Source organism: Symphalangus syndactylus, chromosome 6 (genome assembly GCF_028878055.3).
Source record: "Symphalangus syndactylus isolate Jambi chromosome 6, NHGRI_mSymSyn1-v2.1_pri, whole genome shotgun sequence".
NCBI classification, from domain to species: Eukaryota; Metazoa; Chordata; class Mammalia; order Primates; family Hylobatidae; genus Symphalangus; species Symphalangus syndactylus.
Window position 1 is genome coordinate 106,308,595 of NC_072428.2, and position 20,404 is coordinate 106,328,998.

Consider the following 20,404-nt stretch of genomic DNA (forward strand, 5'->3'; position numbering starts at 1 on the left):
CAAAAGGAGAGACCAGAAGATAAATCACCAGACGATGGTATGCAGATACACAAATGAGCATGGGATAAACAGAAGATAGAAAGAAATCAGCTGAACCTTGACCAGGCACTCAGGGCACTTGGACAGAAATGGGCATAACTCCCATGAGGCTGGATTGCAGATGTCCAAGAGACACAGATCCAAGGATAAACAAAGCAAAAGGGAGCACCATAGTATTTTATGCTGGGGTATGATGCAATGGAAGGAATGTTCTAGAAATATCATCATAGCAGGTTAAGCATAGCAGATGAAGCAGGAGTGAAAAATTCTACCAGGAGAGGTGAATGACTGTGAGGAAATCCATTCGTTGGCTATTAAAACAATCTAAGGTTTCAGTAATAAAGGCCAAGACTGGAGGATTGACTTTTGGAATCTAGAAAGAGGCAACTCTTGAGAACTAAAGCATGATGGAAAATGAGATAAGTGAAAGAAATGGGTGGCTCTGGAAGAGGGCCTACTCTTTGTTTAGATTCTACCGTTTAACGTTCTTCACTCAAGAATAGAGCCAATTTAATCTATGTGTTCTGTTTAGTATTCCACAGAATCAATAACACGCTTGAATAAATTTACCTTTTTAGTGACTCTGTCTCATAAGGAGGAATTTTAGGCTCCAAAGACTACCTCAGCATCCTTGAGAGAGCCTAGTAGATCCTCTCCAAATCCTGAATTTCTGCTGACAAGAACTTTTATATAATTTCAAAGTATTACATCATTAAAACTAATAACAAAAAAGATATGTGTATTATAACTAAAGCAATGATGTATTGGCAGTGTCTTACAACATATGCATGCCAATAACTACTTCAGATGTAATGCCTAAAGGAATATGAATAACACATACCCAGCCCATAGAGGCTAAATGAGAAGTCAGGTTAAAACTATCTTCAATTTTTGCCCATTTAGAACCCTCATCTGACCCTCCACACTCTGTAGTGCATTATGTGCACTGTAGCATTTCATCATTCAGCAAATGTTTATAGGGCAACCATGATGAACTAACACATCCATGAGACATGAAATTCTATCTACTAGAGGTGACACAATGTATTTCCCCAAGGAATTTGCAATCTAGCAATCTTTCTGGGCTGTCAACAAATTTCCTCAACAACCAGATATCAACCATTTGTAATACAATTATTTTGTATAAAGTATCAAGCCCTGTAGGAGACTTGGAAAAAATTCTCTTATAATGTCTAGAAATTTACAATCATTGTAAATTACAGAGCTTTGTAAACAGGCGCATATATATTAAAATTTAATTAATAATGCATGCTAAGTAAGTAAGTGCTATAAGAGTTGTTTCAGAGGTTCACAGGAGGAATGTATCAGTAAGGCAGGATATAGCCAGTAAAAGTAAAAAAAAAAAAGACAATTATGATTCCAAATTTAAATTGTGTGAGCAATTTTAAATATCTAGAACTGTGAAAAGGAGCTGGAACAACTTAAATTAATATATTCTCATGATGTTAATGTCATAAAAATAATCTTTATGGGGATTTTTCTAAATTTTTAATAATTTTTTAATAACTAAGTGAAAAAAGTTTCTGTAACAATGTTGTCTTGCAACAAACTATGGAACTACTCAAGTTATAATAGGTGTCTTTAGTCATCTTCTAAACAAGCCAACTCATTAATCTAAAAACATGCTCAGTACAACTGGACAAAGATAAAACAGACAGAGTCCCTTGTGTATGATCAGGTGTGCTTTGTTTTGTTTTTCCTTCTCAGCTTCTTTAGAAAAGAATGTTAATGATCACCATCCAAAGACCATTGGAAGCACAGAGGCAGTCAAAGTTGGATGTATTATTTGCTGAAGCAGGGGCCACCATATCCCATGAGGAGCTCTGAAGTATCTCTGCAAAAAGGTGCTATTGGGAGCAGGTAACAGAAGTTGGGCTTGTTTTACATGATTTTTAGGGAGGGTTCAAAGAAGGACTTAGCTATAGACTTAATGTTATCAAAAAGTGGGGCTAATTCAACAACTGAATATCAATAATTTTCTAAGAAGCAGAAAAACACAGGGAGTTTAAGGCTGCAACTGACAAATAGTCGTTCATGTTAACCAAGAGGGAAAGATATTTGGTCATTTTTGTGGTTTGCACATGGTCCTTCTTCAGATATTATTATGGTCTGGTTTGGGGTTTATCCCTTTTCATCATGATCACAGAGTGATATCATGAGATACTGGCGCCATTTAGGTTAAGCAAGAGAACACTGTGCCTTACTGTGAGTGCCAGGCTAGTAACCAGTGGGCAGCTATCAGAGCAGCTCTTTTTCTTTCCCAAGTACAATTTTCTATGATGAAAAGATTACCCATACGGCTAGAAGAATGTACATCTTCAGAGGCCCAAGGGGTTCTCCATTTTCTTCACAACTCCCAAACAATGAGATTTGCTATGAACTCCTCTGGTCTCTATGACATACGCTAGCCATAAACTGGTAGAGGACGAAACAAAATATAAGGATCATTCATATTTGAAGTGATGGATTACTAAGAATACTGATAAGACTCGAGGTAGTGGACACATTTTAGGGAATCTATCTTTATTTTTCAGAATGTACTCCCACGTACAGCTGGGTCCTACCAGCTACAATTGTACTGTATGACTCCCACCGCATTTGCAACAATTAAGTGCAGCAGAGGTAGACAACTGACCCTAGTTAAACCAATCAGATTTCTCCACCCAGAAAATTGGAATTGGATCTTAGAGAAGTCAGATGAGCTCTGCATGCAGCTAAAATTGCCACAGGTTAACTTGGGGGCTCTTCAGATGCTCTTAAGGTGCTTTTTCTCATGAGCCCAGAGGGTCACAGAAAGCCAGGCTATGAAAAAAGAAAGGATCAGAAATACAGAAAGAAGCAGAGATGCAGACAGAGGAAGGATTCTAAAAATTTTCAGTTCCTGTTTCCAGTCTCTTCCTGAAGTCCATTCTCACCCTTGAATTCCCCGTGTCTTTATAATAAATTCCCCATTTTTGTTAAAGCCAGCTCAAAAGTATTTGTTATTTATAAAAAAAAGTCTTAACTATCAATAATAAAAAACTGAATGCCTGGTATAAATGTAGCATAGACCACTGATTATTTATAGAACCCTCTGAGTTTTAGCTGAATACCTGGTTGTTGAGGTAAAGCCTGCATTTCCCAGCCTCCCTTGCAGTTTGGTGTCACCCTGTGACTACATTCAGTCTCACAGGATGTGAATGAAGGTCAGGTGTGCAACTTTGAAGTTATCTCCTTTAGACAAGAAGCCTGCCCTAAATTTCCTCTTTTACAACTTCTTGCTAGCTGGATAATGGTGACCACTGGGACAATTGCCTTGAATCAGAGACAAAAATACATTTGAGAAGGACAGAGCCAATCTACCAACAAACGTACTGGTTGACCTTCAGGAGAAAAGATTGTACCAAGATCTTCAGACCACCTGCCTGACTTTGGACTATTCACAGAAGAGAAAATAAACTCATATCTTATCTGCACCTCTATACTATGAGATCTTTTTGATACAGAAGACCAGACTCCGCTAATCAATATAGAGAGGTTGTCATTACAGACCTTTAGAGAAAATGCAGAATAAGCCAAGCAGAGGATATGAGGGTAATAATTCTCATTCTAGGACGAAAAGCTGAATGAAGTGCAACATGAAAGGGACAAACATTAGTCCAGGGTTTCCCAGCTGGAAGTAGATAGAGAAAACATATTTAGTGAACTGAAATTGCTGAAGTCTAAATCAAGAAACTGAATAGATGTCTTTCCAAACTGAGTTCTGCACATCACCCCTTGCTGTGTATATGATTGATGCTTCTGTAGGGAACTGCGGGATCCTAGCAATTAGAAAAGGATCTGGGAAGAGTCAGAGAAGTGAGGAAACACACTCTCCAGGTGCCTCCAGCAAGTCTCTGTCTCTACTCCTTCTGCGGACATATCACAATGCCCTTAATTGAAATGTTTAGTACAGGTTTATAGGGAGAAGGGAAATCACAGAAGAGACTAGAGATGAAGGGCTCCCAGACATTCTTCCTCATCCTAGGTTTTTATAAACATTTATTGATTCTACTGACACTCAGCTATTAAGAAAAGGTAGAGCCTCTCTGGGTGCGGTGGCTCATGCCTGTAATTCCAGCACTTTGGGAGGCCAAGGTGGGCAGATCACAAGGTCAGGAGATCGAGACCATCCTGGCCAAAATGGTGAAACCCTGTCTCTACCAAAAATACAAAAATTAGCCAGGTGTGGTGGCACCTGCCTGTAATCCCAGCTACTCGGGAGGCTGAGGCAGGAGAATCGCTTGAACCCGGGAGTCGGAGGTTGCAGTGAGCCAAAATTGTGCCACTGCACTCCAGCCTGGGCAACAGAGTGAGACTCCGTCAAAAAAAAAAAAAAAAAAGTGAAACAAAGAAAAGGTAGAGCCTCAACACAATAACTCTAAGAAATATCACTCATCTGGGTATTTGGATTATTAAACTGAAGTATTCACAAGGCATAACCCAAAGGTTACAGGTTTTGGCAAACTGAATCATGTTAACTGAAATTGGCAGGCAGTCCACTAAGATTTTATAAGATTTGTGATTGTTAATTTTTTGTGTCTACTTGGCCAGGCTACAATGACCAGTTTGTTTGGTCAAACACGGTCTAGATATTGGTACGGAGGTATTTTTTAATGTGATTTACACTGACATTTATAATTTTTTTTAGAAATAGGCATCTCACTATGTTGCCCAAGGTGGTCTCAAACTCCTGGGTTCAAACACTCCTCACACCTCCATCTCCCCAAGCATTGGAATTACGGCCATGAGCCACCATGCCTGGCCTCAACATTGACATTTACATCAGTAGACTTTGAATAAAGAAAATTAATCTCCATAATATGAGTGGGCTTCATCCAATCAGTTGAAAGCCTTAAGAGTAAAGACTAACATTTCCAGAAGAAGCAGCAATTCTGCCTCAAGATTAAAACATAGAATTCCTGCTTCAGTTTCTCATCTGTTGCCCTGCCCAGAAGATTTTAGATTCAAGACTGCAACATCAGTTCTTACCTGAATCTCCAGTCTGCCAGCCCACCACAGTCATGTGAGTCAGTTACCACTCTCTCTCTCCCTATCTCTCTCTCTCTTTCTCTCTCTCTAGATAAATAGATAGATTCTGTTTCTCTGAAGAACCCCTACTAATATAGACTATATTGCTAGGAAAAATGCAATCCTAGCCAACTATAGCAAAAAAGTAAAAGTAAATACAAATAAAACTGTATTCTATAACAATCACCCCACCTTTTTCCTTTTACCTTAGGAAAGTTTTGATTTGTGAAATTATTCTTTTCACAAGAGTAAATTATTCAAATAGCTTGAGACTGGTTCCTCTTCTCTCCCTGAAAATTCACCTGTCGTAAATATTTTCTCTTCCTTCCCAAATTATGGTCACCTTACTAATAATAAAATTCATGCTCATGAGAGAGTAAATTGATATCTACAAATCTCACCCCCACCCCTGAGCTATCTGATGACTGTGACTCCTGCTTTTGCTGTCCCATGTGAAGTAGCTAAAACAGTCATCTCTAGGCCACAGATGAACAAAGGAGAAAAATCAGTGGGTCAGAAGGGGTCAGGCAGCACCCATCAACTCACAGCACAGAGACCACTTCCTTTGGTGCACACACATACAAGACCATAACCGTTAGATTCACATCCAGCAGATGCTCTGGGCTCAATGAATGACAGGCAATTCTTAGAAGCCAGAGTATTTCTACACAAATACCAAGATCCTAGAAGCCAAAAAGAAACTTTTGATTTGTTGAGGGACCAAGGAGATATTATCAGGTCTCAAGGAGTTTCAATTTCAGACATACTCTCAGGAACTCAAGTTATTTTGGATTAACTTAGGTCCAGGTGCCAGACTGAATCCACACACAAATGGACCTGAATTCTTCACTTACTGACTTAGAAATGTCCATGGCATCCACTAAAATCAGGTCATTCTAGAGCACGCAAAACTTCTCAGACTGCTTATAAGTTAAAATGTCAAAACCCCTATAACAACCGATAAAGTAAGACTTTAAGATTCAGGTATGGTACATAATTAAAAATCAACTATCACTATTTCCTTTATATTTTTGAACTCAAATTAAAACTGAGATGACAAATTCAAAGTAATAGACAAAGGTAAAACAAACACTGACAGGAAATGAAAGTTTGAATTCTGTTTCCAGCAATAATGGAAGACAAGTAATTAAGTGAAAAACCTACGAGTATAGTATACCCAATAATGTTAACTAGCAGTTTTAAAAATCATTTTGACACCTGTCTTGGCAAGGGAAGACAGTCAAGGAATTCCCCAATCAGCAGAAACACGAGCAACTGCAGATCTACAAAGACAAGTAAGTCTCAGAGTAGGAATTTGCCCGGGACTGCTTGCCAATCCCTGACAAACCAGAGTTCAAGACTCAATAAGTTTCCACTTGAGGGATGACAGGCAGAGTCCAGGACCTGAGTATAACAAAGAAAACCTACCAAAACCAGGACCCTGGAAAAAAGAGCATTATTGTCAGTGACTGAAAGAAATATCCCTGTTTAGTGTCTATGGAGACACCTGCCTATTGCAGCTTTGCCTCTGACTGGAGGGCAGAAAGAGGTTGGAGAAATTTAATGATCTTCAATTCCTAATCACAAGCCTCCATCTCAGGTGTCTAAGGCAAGAATTCACATCACCTATATGGTTCAAAATAACCATATTGGAAAATGGAGACTAAAGTGATCCAGGGTTGGTAGGATACACAGTTTCCTGACAAAAGGAACCCAAACCTTCTATAGACAAACTCACTTTAATACATACCTTAACAAAATCCCACAGTTAATGCTCTGAGATTGGCTCACAGTGAAAAGTCCACCAAATACCAAGGAACAAACAACCATGAGGGAGAATCAAGATTTAAACTAGTAACTGCCAAGTAAGGCCGTCAAAGATGGTTGCTTTTATAATAATCAGAAGAAGCCTACAAAATGAGTTTACCTGATATATTTAAATAAATAAAAGAGACTACTGAAAGTGCAATGAAGAAAGAAAATATTATGGGAGCTGACCAGACATATTTGAAAAAGAACAAAATAAAATTTTTTGAAGCGAGTAATGTGATAACTAGAATTAGGAACTCAAAGTTTGGATTAAGCAACAGATTAGACAAAGATGAAGACAAATTTGTGAACTGCGAGACATATCTGGATAAGTTACTCAAAATGAAACACAGAGAATCAAAAGAGTGGAAAACATTAAAGTTAAAAGATGTAAAAATAGAGATTCCAACATATATCTGTCTAATTAGAGTTTCAGAAATAGATGAGAAAAAAGATGTAGAAGAAATATTCACAAATATAATGACAGACATTTCCTAATATGATGAAAGATGCAAATCCTCAAATCTAGGAAGGTCAATGTCTTTATCAGAATTATGTAAAAGAAATCTATACCTAGACATATTATAGTGAAAGTGCAGAATATCAAAGACAAAGAGTTCTTAAAACATCCAAAAGGAAAAGACAGATTAGCTAAAAAGAACAATGATTTGACTAATGGATGATTTATCTTTTTATATACGTATATATATATATATATATATATATACGTATATATATATATATATGTATATATATATATATACGTATATATATATATATTTTTATACTTTAAGTCCTAGGGTACATGTGCACAACGTGCAGGTTTGTTACATAGGTATACATGTGCCATGTTGGTGTGCTGCACCCATTAACTCATCATTTACATTAGGTATATCTCCTAATTCTATCCCTCCCCCCTCCCCCCACCCCACAACAGGCCCCAGTGTGTGATGTTGCCCTTCCTGTGTCCAGATGTTCTCATTGTTCAATTCCCACCTATGAGTGAGAACAGGCAGTGTTTGGTTTTTTGTCCTTGCAATAGTTTCCTGAGACGGATGATTTCTCAGTGACAATAATGAAAGAGGGGAAAGTAATAACTTCAAAGTACTAAGAAAAATATAGCTGTCAACCTAGAATCTTATACCCTAAGAAATTATCTCTCATTCAATCATTCACTCCATTTAACAAAAATATATTATGTACTTACTATGTGTTGGATAGTGATGAGAATCCATCAGTGGATAAAATAGACAAAAAATATTCCTGCTCCATTAGAGTTTACATTTCAATGGGAGGAACAGCCAATAAATAATATTTCTAATAAATAAGTAAAATATGCTGTGAAAAGAATGGACCCAGATAAATGAAGTAAGATTGACAAGTAGCAGAGGTATACAAATTTAAATAGGGCTATTGGAAGAGAATTCATAAAGAAGGCGAGATTTAAGCAAAGACTTCAAGTTAATTAGGGGTTTCTTGCAAGGAAGAGTGTTTCAGAAAGAGATAATAGACAGTACAAAGCCCTGTGGTCAGAGTATTCCAGAAACAGGAGGCCAGTGTGGATGGAACCCAGTGAGTGGGGGCCAATTTAAGGACTTTGGCTTTTGCTCAGTCAGATAGTAAATGAAAGAAGAGGAGCGAGTGAAGAGTTGACATGAATTTTAGCAGGATCACACTAACTGCTCTTTGAAAGCATATAGTGCTATGGGTGGGGTGAAGGGTGAGACAAAAGGGAAATCAATTAGGAGACATTGAAGTAATCCAGGCTCAAGATGAGGACAGTTTAGAGCAGGGAACAGAATCCACGAACAGAGCAATGGAGTGGTGAGAAGTGGTTGTTTCAGAGCAGGGAACAGAAGCAGGAACAGAAGGAGTGAAATGGTGAGAGGTGGCTGGATTCTGGATTTATTTTGAGTATAAAATGACAGTATTTCCTAATATATTGGGCAAGAGGAGACTCCAGATAACTGAATTATTTTGTCCAAGATGCTAGAAAAAAGAAGGGATCATTAACCTCCATTGCGGCTATGGATGAAGTAGCTTCAATAGGAAGAGGGAAGACATTAGCAATTTTGTTTGGACATGTTGAGTTTGAAACATCTATTAGACATCAGCGTGTAGATGCAAACCAGAAGTTGGACAATTTAGTCAGGAGCTCTGGAGAAAGGTTTTTCACTATAGATGTAAATCTGCGAGTCATTCACATAGGGTCGCTAATTAAAGGGACAACACTGGATGAGATCATCAAGAGAAGGACTGTAGATACATAAAGAAAAAGAAAAAGACCCAAAGACTAATCTCTGAGAAACTTTTAAGTGATCAGGGAGATGAGGGTAAATGGATCCAGAAAGAATGATTGATATTGTAAAAAAGAAAACCAAAAGAAGTATGGTGCATCCAGTTAAAATCTTTGAAACTGACAAAAATGGCTAAGCATCCAACTTAATGAACTGAGAAATAGAAAAGCAAAATCGCCTCTGAAAAAGAAGGATGAAAAACAATTATTAGAGCTGAACTCAGTAAAAAAAAATGCAAATATAAAGTTAAAACCATCAAAAAAGTTAGTTATTAGAAAAATAACAAAAATAACCTCCAGCAAAGTTGACCAAGGGGAATAAATATAATTCACAAATACATAATGTAGGGAATTAGAGGGAAGACATAACTAGATGCTGGTGAGAGTTAAAAAGGTATTAAAAACAAGTTTTTTTATTATTATTATACTTTAAGTTTTAGGGTACATGTGCACAATGTGCAGGTTTGTTACATATGTATCCATGTGCCATGTTGGTGTGCTACACCCATTAACTCGTCATTTAGCATTAGGTAGAAAAAAAAAAAAAAGTTTATACTAATAAATTTGAAAACCCAAGTGAAATTAAGAAATCACCAAAGACATAAATTATTAGAACTGAATCAAGTAAAAGCAGAAAACTATTATAGTCTTATTAAGGAAATTTAACCAATACTTTAAAATCTTCCCAAAGGATAACCCAAGGCTTCTATAATTTTACAAGGAGAATTTCGCAAAAATCAATGGAAGAGATTATTCTGATATTATAAAAACTCTTTCAAAGTTTTGAAGAAAATAAATTGTATTCCTCAATGTATTTTTACTGCCTGCAGTAAGTATACAATGGAGAAAATTAGTCTCATTGATGAACAGAGATGCAAATATCCTATAAGATTTATTAGCAAATGAAAACCAGCAATGTACAATTAAAATAATAACCCATGAAAAAGTAAAGTTTATTTCTGGCTTAAAATTGCTCCCATTATCCCAACTCCTGCATTCCACATCCAACCAAACAAAACAAAAACTCTATTTTTCAGCCTTTTCTCCTGAGGTCAGACAATAAAGAACTCCGAGACATTAAGTGTTCATCACTGGACTCAGCTATTAAACATTATTTCCTCATGTAGTTTGTCTTGACTCTAGGCAATGGGGCATCCATGCGGTAAACTCCTTTACAACAGCCAACATAAAACCAAATGGAAATTTGACAAAACCAAATATACTTTCTCCTCCCTATCTTGTTTCCCCACCAAGTAAATTCTGAAATTGAGAAGTTTGCTTCTGTTGGCTTTTAACCTCCAAATAATTACATATTCCAAAACACCAACATCTTTTTCACACTTAATCTAAAATTAACTTTTAACAACTATACAAGTATAGTTGTTATGCTTTGTTTGCTTTCATAGTTTTACTACTAGTGTTGTATTTCTTACTTAAAATTGCTCAGTGTTAATCAGAAGGCTTGCTTCTGTTTAAGCTCCTCTTCTTTGGGTGGTGGAACTATAAATGCCCATTCTCAACTTCATTCTATTTTCAAGATTTTCAATGATATGCATGAATTATTTTTACAATAGAAAAAAAGTTATTTAGTAAATTTTAGAATTCAGAGAATAAATTGCATTATAACAGCTGGGATATCCAATACAATATTGAATACATGTAAAGACACTGGACATTCTTGTCAGTTTTATTTTGGAGAAACTAGAACTATAATTCAATGGCATAAAAAACAAAAAAAAACTATGACTTACCTTCCTTCTTGACAACCAAACCACCACAGTCACACAGTTACATATCACATGGTTGGGGATATTAAGGAAAAACAACAGCAACAACCCTGGCACCTACTCTTCAAATAAAATGTTTGCATTTTTATTGTCACGTTATTTTCTTCAGAGTGTATAGTTAGGGGAATGCTATTTTAATATTATGCTAAAGGAAGTGAAACTAACACTTAAAAATTCATAAGAAGAGTTTTCATGTTCTTATATTAGCATTCAGAGGTAGAGTAAGGGTGATTGGAAGCCATGTGAGTGTGACTCAAACCCACATCATATTTGTTTATATTAAAATAATGCCTTCCTGATACATGGCTTTATCTGGAATCAAAGTGCTAAACATTAATTTTTGTATGCATCACTCCTAAATGAGTATAATCAATGTAAAATCAGGATTTGGAGTTTTAAAATTATGAATTCTAAACATAATTTTATCCAAACCACAGTATTCTCATTGGTCTCCTTTAGAAAGAATGCAGTGCACTGTTAGTGAGTTTTTCTGGCATTTCATATGCTTAATCAGTAGCATATGAAAATAAAGAAATATGTGAGAAAGTCTGAATTTCTTTTAAAAGAATGATTGATCAATCTTAAATTCAAAATAGATTTCTTGTAACATTATTCTAAACATAGAATATTTTCTTTGATATTATGTCAGAATTTTTTTTTTTTTTTTGAGATGGAGTCTCGCTCTGTCACCCAGGCTGGTGTGCAGTGGCGTGATCTCAGCTCACTGCAACCTCTGCCTCCTGGGCTCAAGCTATTCTCCTGCCTCAGACTCCTGAGTAGTTGGGACTACAGGCACCCAATACCACACCAGGCTAATTTTTGTATTTTTAGTATAGATGGGGTTTCACAATGTTGGCCAGGCTGGTCTTGAACTCTTGACCTCAAGTGATCCACCCACCTTGGCCTCCCAAAGTGCTGGAATTACAGGCATGAGCCACTGTGCCCAGACCTAGCTGTTGAAATTTTTATTCTTCAGTTGGATTTTTCTTCTTCTCCTTGTAGTAGGGTTTTTTGTTTTTGGTTTTGGTTTTTTTCAAAAATGAGAACTTGTTACAATGGAATGTTTTTTTTCATTCAACAGGACAAATATGCTTATCTCTTAATATCATTATAAAAATTTTTATATTTGGGAGATTTGCATTTTAATGGGTGAAATAATGCATGGACATATCTAGTCTCAGATAGTATGAAGTGACAGATTTAATTGGTTTATAAAATACTACTGACACCTGAATTGATTTGTTTCACTGGGTTAAATATTTGTTTTCCATCCATACTAATTCAGGAAGCATCTTGGATATAAACAAAGATAAAATTTCTGGAAGATTTTTCATTTCTTTCCAATACAGGAAGTAGAATAGTTTAAACAAATATAAATCTCTCTGTGACCACTTTTTCTCAAAAAAAAGAAAAATAGATAGTAAACCCTTTCTTATTGAGGGTGCAGAGTAATACTCATCTCTCCAAGTACACCTAGATTAAACTTTGAATTAATAAAAAAGTGGTATTTAGGAGCAATTTGCACAAAAGTTTTAGTTCAGTTAAACAATGTCAAGGACTCCCATTGCCAGCCAAGATAGAAGAACAAAGATCATATTTACCCTCATACCTTAAACAACTAAAAAGTCAAACAAAACATAAGAAACAATTTTCCGACCTGGAACAACAGGCACCACAGAAGCATGATCCTGACAGAAGAAAATAAACAAGGGAATAAACCCAGGAAGAGGGAATCTAAACAAAGTCCAGTGTTCTTTTTGAACTGAGAAGACAGAGATGAGAATTTGGGAGGCTCAATGAAGTTAGAATTTGCAGGGCAGAGTTTACCAAAGTAAAAAGAGCTGCAAAGAGAAGAATCTCCTGAGATCTGCAGAGGGTTCCCCTAGAGTCTTCAAGTGGGTACTGATCAGGGCATGTGTGTAAGCAAACTACACGAGACCAGGCAATGACTGGAAAGGAGCATAAGGAGCAATTTCCAGAAATCACATAAAGCTGGGAATGGTTATTTCCAAAAGCCAGAGGGGAGAAATATTATATTACACAGGACATGCATCAAGAAATGTACTCAGAATCATATTGCCTTAGTAATGGAGACAAAACCAGCCTCCTCTGGTTCCACCTAGCAAAGATGAAAAAGTAGTTGTGAAAGGATAAATATGTTTCCGAGCAACTTAATTGCATCATAGAGCAAAGCTCAAAAATATTTTCTTAAAAAAATACTAAAAATTCCAGAAGCTCACAATGGTTGATATCCAATCAAAAATTATTAGGCATGCAAGAAATTGGGAAAATATGACCAATGAGAGGGAGAAAAATCATTCAACAAAAACTGACCAATGAATGATGCAAATGACAGAGATAGTAAAACCACATTAAAACAGCTACTATGACCCCACACCGTATGTTCAAGAAGGTAGAGGAAAGCATAAGCATGTTGAGGTGAGCCATGAAAGATATTTTTAAAACCTAAATCTAAGTTATAGAGGAAGAAAGTACAATGCCTAAAATTAAAATTATACTGGACAATATAAATCCCAGCTTGAAGACTGGAAAAACTTGCAATCAGGAAATACCAACAGGCTGGACAAATAGCAATGACATCCTTATCCTTTGAGCAAATTAGGTTAGGCAGTGGTGGCGATGTTGTGGGTGTTTTTGTTTTGTTGTTTTATTTTGTTTTGTTTGAGACAGAGTCTCGTTCTGTTGCCCAGACTGGAGTGCAGTGGCGCAATCTCAGCCCTGCAAACTCTATCTTCCAGAATTTTTTGCCAATTGACTTCCAGTTTGGTTTGGCCAATAAGAGGCATTGGTGCAAGATTAGAAGGTAGTAGGAGGGGAGAAATCACGGATCTTCCTCTCTAGGATATTTTTTCTTTGTTTTGTGGTGGTATCCCCGAAAGGGACTGGAAACCTTTCACAGGGGTCCCAGCCTTGGCCCTGATTTTTCCTCTTCTGCCATACTACTCCTTGCCAAATTTTCCTCTTTGGTGGTTCTAGCCCCTGCTATGCACCCCCGGAAGTCACAAATACACTCTCAGTCTCTGAGTTACCTCATTTTCAGTTATTGCTTTCAGTGCTTTCACCAGTTGTGTAACCAATTCCCTCTATTAGATTCACTCTCCTTGAAAGACCTAGTAGGATTTCTGTTTCCCTGACTGAAACACATCGTTCTGATGAATGCTACATATGTGGTCCAATGAACATACAAATGGGAGATCTAATCTATTCTGAGGAATTAGAGATAGCTTCCTTAAAGAACTAATATTTAAACCAAGAACTAGAGAATGAATAAAAATTAGCTAAGGGAAAGGAAGCAACCACAGCCACGTGATCAAACATCACATTTATTTAAGATATTGAAGGACTATTTTACAAAAGGCAATTTCTCGCTACGTTACAGTTGACATATTTCCATGTCGTACTTCTTACTGTGCCATTGGGCCTACAGCAAACCTGCCAACATCTACCTCAGATGGCTAACTCAAAGGTTTTTTGTTTTTGTTTTTAAAGTTGATCCCATTAAACTCAGGCACATTTTGCTTTCTACCAACTCTGATGTCTTTGCAGTGCCAGAAAAAAAAAAAAAAAGAAAAAAAAAGAAAAAGAAAAAGAAAATGTCCAGGGAGAAATGTCCAACTGTGAATGCTCTTATGCACTTGCTTTTAGCAGCATCTCCAAAGCACGGTCCTCACTTGCCACCCTCAGGCCACATGTTTAATCAGGACTGTTAACATGTCAAAAAGATTAGGTTGGCTGACTGAATGACTGCTTCTATCTTTCTGTCTTTTTTATAACATTCTTTGTCACGGGGCTGCCTAATTATTAAGATCCACTTTACCAATAAAATAAAATGCCCTGTTTTTCCCCAGCTCTCAGATCAGCTTTACTGATTTACTTTTTCTTTTGTCCCCAATATGGCTCAGAACAGCATCTTTACTGATACTTTGATACTTTATGCATTACAGAGTTTGGGGCATAAATTTTGATTTTTAAAAAATATTGCATTAATATATTATTTATCTTGATTTCTGAGTTTGTTTTTGTTTTTGATTTTTGTATTCCTTTAAATTTCGTACCTGAGGCAAGTGTTTCATTCTCCTGGCCCTGTTCCTGATGCTGAAGGAGTCCTGGTTACTCCCTGAAAGAATTTTAGCCTGTGCTGAGAGCAGAGTGGGACACATGTCTACACTGCCCTAGAGGCTCCCAGCCATTGGAAAGACAGAAACAGCAGGAGGGAGAGAGGGATTTCATTCTCTTAAAACGCATTCAAAGACAGGTCATGGAGCATTCTTGGAGCAGAGCATGGAGTGTAAACAAATTTGAATATTAGATACAATTATTTCTGAAACATTTGTCTCTAAAAATATATATCATGGGTGTCAAATAGATTCTAAGATTAAAAATCTATTTTTTAAAAGTAAACTTCATATCAGTCTTACTTCTAAGATTATAATCAAACCACAATTAGCAAAAGACATTAAAAACATAGGAAAACAAGATATTACAAACCAAAGAAATAATTTATTTCATGTGGGCTTCTCCGTAACTACACCCATCCTCAGCCTTGAATCTCTTCTTGCAATTTGGCCACATTGAAATAGCTTGTGTGCATTTTAAGCTATCTATTTTTTTGCGTGTGTGATTCTTCAGAATTTCTACTTGATTTCTCAAGAGCTTGCTTTTACAGTTCCTAGATGTAGTCTACAAATATGCCATCTTCCATATCAATGTTAACAGGCCTCCATTTAACACGAATAGAGCCCAGAATGTGAGACTCCTAATGTCTTCTTGTTTGTACATGGTAAAGGCATTCAAACCTTCATCTCCTCATCTCCTAAATGAAGGTTTTGGACTAAATGGCCATTAACATACTTTGCCATTTTCACAGCCTGTGATCAAATAATTCTGTTCCACATACACATTTTATACCATATGGAAGGCTTAGCTTAAGTTGACCTTATTGGTACTTTTTTTGTCTTACCTTTTGTTTAATACTGAATTTTATTTTGAAATAACTACAACTAAAATGGAGCACTTGGAAAATGATTTGTGGACTTCCAATCATAGCAAGAGTTTTGATTTCATACATTAGGCCTCTAATGATCTTTCCCATACTCTCTTATGTTCTGTTTTAAAATTTTGTCCTTCTTTTACCATATTCCCTAAAATTTTCCTATATCTCAATGCTTTGATACTTTCACATGCAGAAGAGTGAAAGCATAGCACTGCTCACATTTATTAACAAGCATTTATTTTTCCTTTGCCCCCTCTTTCTTTCCCGCTTTTTTTCTCTATTCTCTTTTCCTTTGTCTTCCTTTGACTCACTTTTCCCATTTTCTCCTTTCCTCTTCTTCTTATTTTCACTTATGACAGTTAACATGGTCCTAGATGTTCCAAAAAAATAAATAAGCAAGCACAAATAACATTACAAATTGAATTTTATTCAACAGTTAAGTTATGCATACTAAATTTGATGCATATAGAATAACACAATAAGGAAAAGGTATTCCAAAACTGAAATGGGTTTGTGATTATAAATAGTATGTGGTGACTGAAAGTAAGTTTAGTAGGGAAAGAGCAGTCTTGGGAAAAATGGAAGTCAGGATTCTAAGGGAAATAAAAAAATAATATGTTGAGTGTGGGGCTAGGGAGTGATTAGGAGACAAATAGATGCAAAAATGCCCACATTATCTTTAGCTCTTTTTCGGGAAGTTGGACTCCTGACAACTCTTCTGTTACCTTCCCTTAAAAGCCTTCCCTAGGCATCCCCAAATTTGATGGTCCAGACCCACTTTGTTTTCTCACCTGTATTCTAATACAATCACACACAGAACTTCTGTCACACCAAAGGTACTTATTCACTTCCACATCTGCTGTCCTGCTTCCCACTAAACACCAGTCCCCTGGAGGACATGGCTGTACATTACTCGGCTTTGAATTTGAAATCTGGCACATATCAGACACCTATCTTCAAATTCTCTGTCCCCCGTTTACGATTCATGCAGATACACACAATATTTCTTTTAACATTTCGGAGCCACAATCTCCTTATTTGTAAAATTAGGAAAATACTACCCTTTATTGTGTTATTCTATATGCATGGAATTAAAATAAAATAGATAGGTTTGAGCTTTCCTTAAAAACTGAAGAACTACCCAAACTTTTGTTTTTGAAAGCTTAACACACTTTGGAAGAAGCCTTCTCTGAGCATCCTATATTTGTCACCTAAATTTTTTCAATGTAATGCTATGAAAGAGGTTTCTGGTCCATTTTCGAAGCTATAGAGTCTTTTTTAATGATTATTTCTCTTCCCCCCCGCCATCTTCAATAAGTAATATCAGCTAAAACTCTTTGTAGCTTTAAATGAGTATTATGGACAAGAAAATAAATACCTAAACTGAGTAAGCCAAATTATTTAGTTGTGAAAAATTATGCAAACATCTGAAGCATGAATTCCCTCTTCTTGTCAGCTTTATGTAATTTAAGCAACTAACTATATCTCTAGCCAAATTTAACAAGCTCACATCTTAATTATGCTCACTAAGCCATTTATTTTTTTATTTTCTCAAAATTCTGGCACAATTCTCAAAATAGTGAAAAGTGTGCTGATGAAAATCAATGATATCCAAAGGAAAAAAGTTGATGTTCTGAGGTACAAAAATATCTTATGAAGTTTGGTTGTGCTCTCCTTGCTTAAAGAACATAATAATGGATAAAATGTTAGGCTTTTTCTTTCTTTTGCAATAGCATATTACTACAAAAATGTGATACTAGGTCCCACTATAATAACACAAATCCTATTTTGTAGTATTTCACAAATCCTAATTTAATATGTGAATTGAAGAGGACATTTTCTAATTATATTTGCTTTTGTTTTTGATATTTGCTCATATTAAAAAGATGAAATAACAAAAATTTACAAAGATTTCATTTTTGTCCCTAAAAGATTATAAAATGTTTTGCTAATTTATTATATAATTTGTCATGCTTCAAGCAATAATGAAAATTAGTTTTACAAATATGAGTTTGAATAACTTGTGTTTTATACCATTCATATATAGTTCAACTGACTCACAGTTTTTATATGTAACTTAACAGTTTTTATATGTAAATAACTCATTTACTTAAAGAGCTATCTGAAATAGGATTCAACATGATACAAGGAATAATCAATAAGTCACAAGTGTATTTACAGCGATAATCAGAAATAAATGTCTCACTTTTACTAAATTATGAAATTCAAATTTATGTTCGCCCTACTTTAAGAATATAGAATTTTCAAAATTTCAAATTTATGAAATATATTTTTATCAAAAATATACTTTATAAAATAACCATTTTGTCTTGTGTTTTTCTGAGATGACTAATCAATCCTAGGTTAATATATTCTACATTATATATAATAATTATATTTTCAACCAATTCTTCAGAGACATATATATTGCATAAAAGGAGAGAAACATAGTCTCGCCAATTCTCTATAAACTTCAGCAATATTTGAAACCATTTTGCATAGTCCAAAAAGAGTAACATTTAGAAGTCTCACAAAGCAGTTATCCAATTTACCATTTCCTTTTCCTTCTAGTGAATTCACCACTGAAGTATTATAATCAAATATCACCCATAAAAAACAAATAGCACCATTAAAAGTTTTATCTATTTCTAACTTTTTGAGCTAATGTAAGTTAAAAGTTAATAATCTTAAACATTTAAACTAAGTTGAAATTTATAGCCATATGATTTTAAAGCCCCAAATACGAGTGATTTTATACCTTGTAGTTCCAATTAAATAATTCAGAGGAAAAATTACCTTTGCTGGTGGCTCAGGCGAAGAATCCATGAGACTCAATCTCTCCATTTGTTTTGTATGTACCATAAGCATTATCCTTCTGTTTACTCCCACTTCTCCTCTTTTTCTACTTCTAAGGGAGGCCAAGCTATATAAACCATGATTTAGTTCCTCTTTTTGATGTTACATTCATTTCTCATATTTTCATATAATGGTAAAGGGGAGGAGTAATATTTATGAGCTCATGATTTCAACAAATTGCAATTACAAACACCAGTCCAATTCTTTACTTTTTGTGCTGTATGGAATATTTTATTATTTTATCAACAAGTATCTATACACAAATAAAAGTTACAGGTGCTTAATAGAAAAAACTGAGTAGCAAGCACAAATTTAAATGTGCCATAAGAGGACAATATTGCCACTGTTAGGTGAAAGCCCCAGGGAGAAAATAAACTGTCTCTCAATCATCACAATCTGGCTTCAGTTTCTCTGGATTTTACAAATCCTTCCTAGAGAAGTCAACAAGTAAAACAAAGCGGGAAACACAGGGCTTACCACATTCAAAGAGTCTTGTAGGGCAAGTTGGTTATCACCCCGGGAAATAAAAAGAAAGGAAGGGCAAAAAGTGTGTGTGTGTGTGTGTGTGAATATGTGCATATGACAATTATTACCAGTGTTGACCATTTTCATTCAAATTCAATTCTTCTCTACTTGTAGCTCACTCAGAGTTAGTAGTGGCCATGAGTCTAGTTCTGGTCAATGAAGAGGGAGGGTTGAAACACTTTCTTGCCAGTGCTTGACTCTACAGCTCTCCTCTGCAGCTGACTCAGTGATCACCAAAGCAGGTGTCCAGATGGAGCGTCCACCAGCTCAGGCCTCAAGTGGTTCTGATGAACAAAGCTTCCTTATAAGCTATGTTGGACTCATAGCATAAATGAAAAATAAACTATTTTATTAAAACGAATGAGATCTGGGGGATTGTGTACTATAACCTAGCCAATTCTGACTGACTCAGGAATGAACTTATAATTAATATATTTTGAAAAGCAGTGTGCTATTTAATACTCATATCTAGAAGAACAACATTATCCTCTGCTCACTCTGGCATAATATATGGGCTACCTTCCCTCTAGAGCACATATGAGGAATAGCAGTATGAGAGAATGGAAAGAGGAGAAGGTTAGAAGATCTGGATACTTGCCCAAAGTAGTGCAAACTAATTAGTAGCAGAGCTTGGTCCGCTCACTAACTTGTATGCATTACTGTGGACAAGCATTTCAGCACTCTAAACTCACGTTTCTCATTTGTAAAATGGAGACAATAATAGCTTCTCTGTCTTATAACAAAGGTGAGTATCAAATTTTTGTGTGTTGCCATTACTAGACCATAGAAATATATCCCATTCTTCTCTAAATTCCCAATTACCTAGTAAAATATCTTACAGTGCAGTAAGTACTAAATAGGTGTGTAATAATTAATGGCAAATTCTATTCCAACAATTATGTAAGCCTTTAACTAATGTTTAACTCTGGTTTCTAGAATACGCTTACTTCTTACCATGAGTTCCACATCAATGGATTCAAACAATCATAGAATGAAAATGTTTGGGGA

At 35.8% G+C, this 20,404-nt stretch overlaps 1 protein-coding gene across 7 annotated transcripts in view; it reads right to left on the reverse strand.

Moving 5' to 3' along the window:
• Positions 1 to 18,917, reverse strand: part of TFEC (transcription factor EC) — a 227,338-nt gene extending 208,421 nt beyond the window's left edge. For 2 of the 7 annotated variants that reach the window (XM_063642149.1, XM_063642145.1), the window contains exon 1: positions 10,966 to 11,131. The gene's annotated coding sequence lies outside the window, so the exon portion shown is untranslated. Of the gene's footprint in view, positions 1 to 10,965; positions 11,132 to 18,811 lie in introns of those variants that run through there. The other 5 variants (XM_063642144.1, XM_063642148.1, XM_055283752.2 and 2 more) reach the window with 5 other exon arrangements.
• Positions 18,918 to 20,404: the final 1,487 nt, after the last annotated feature.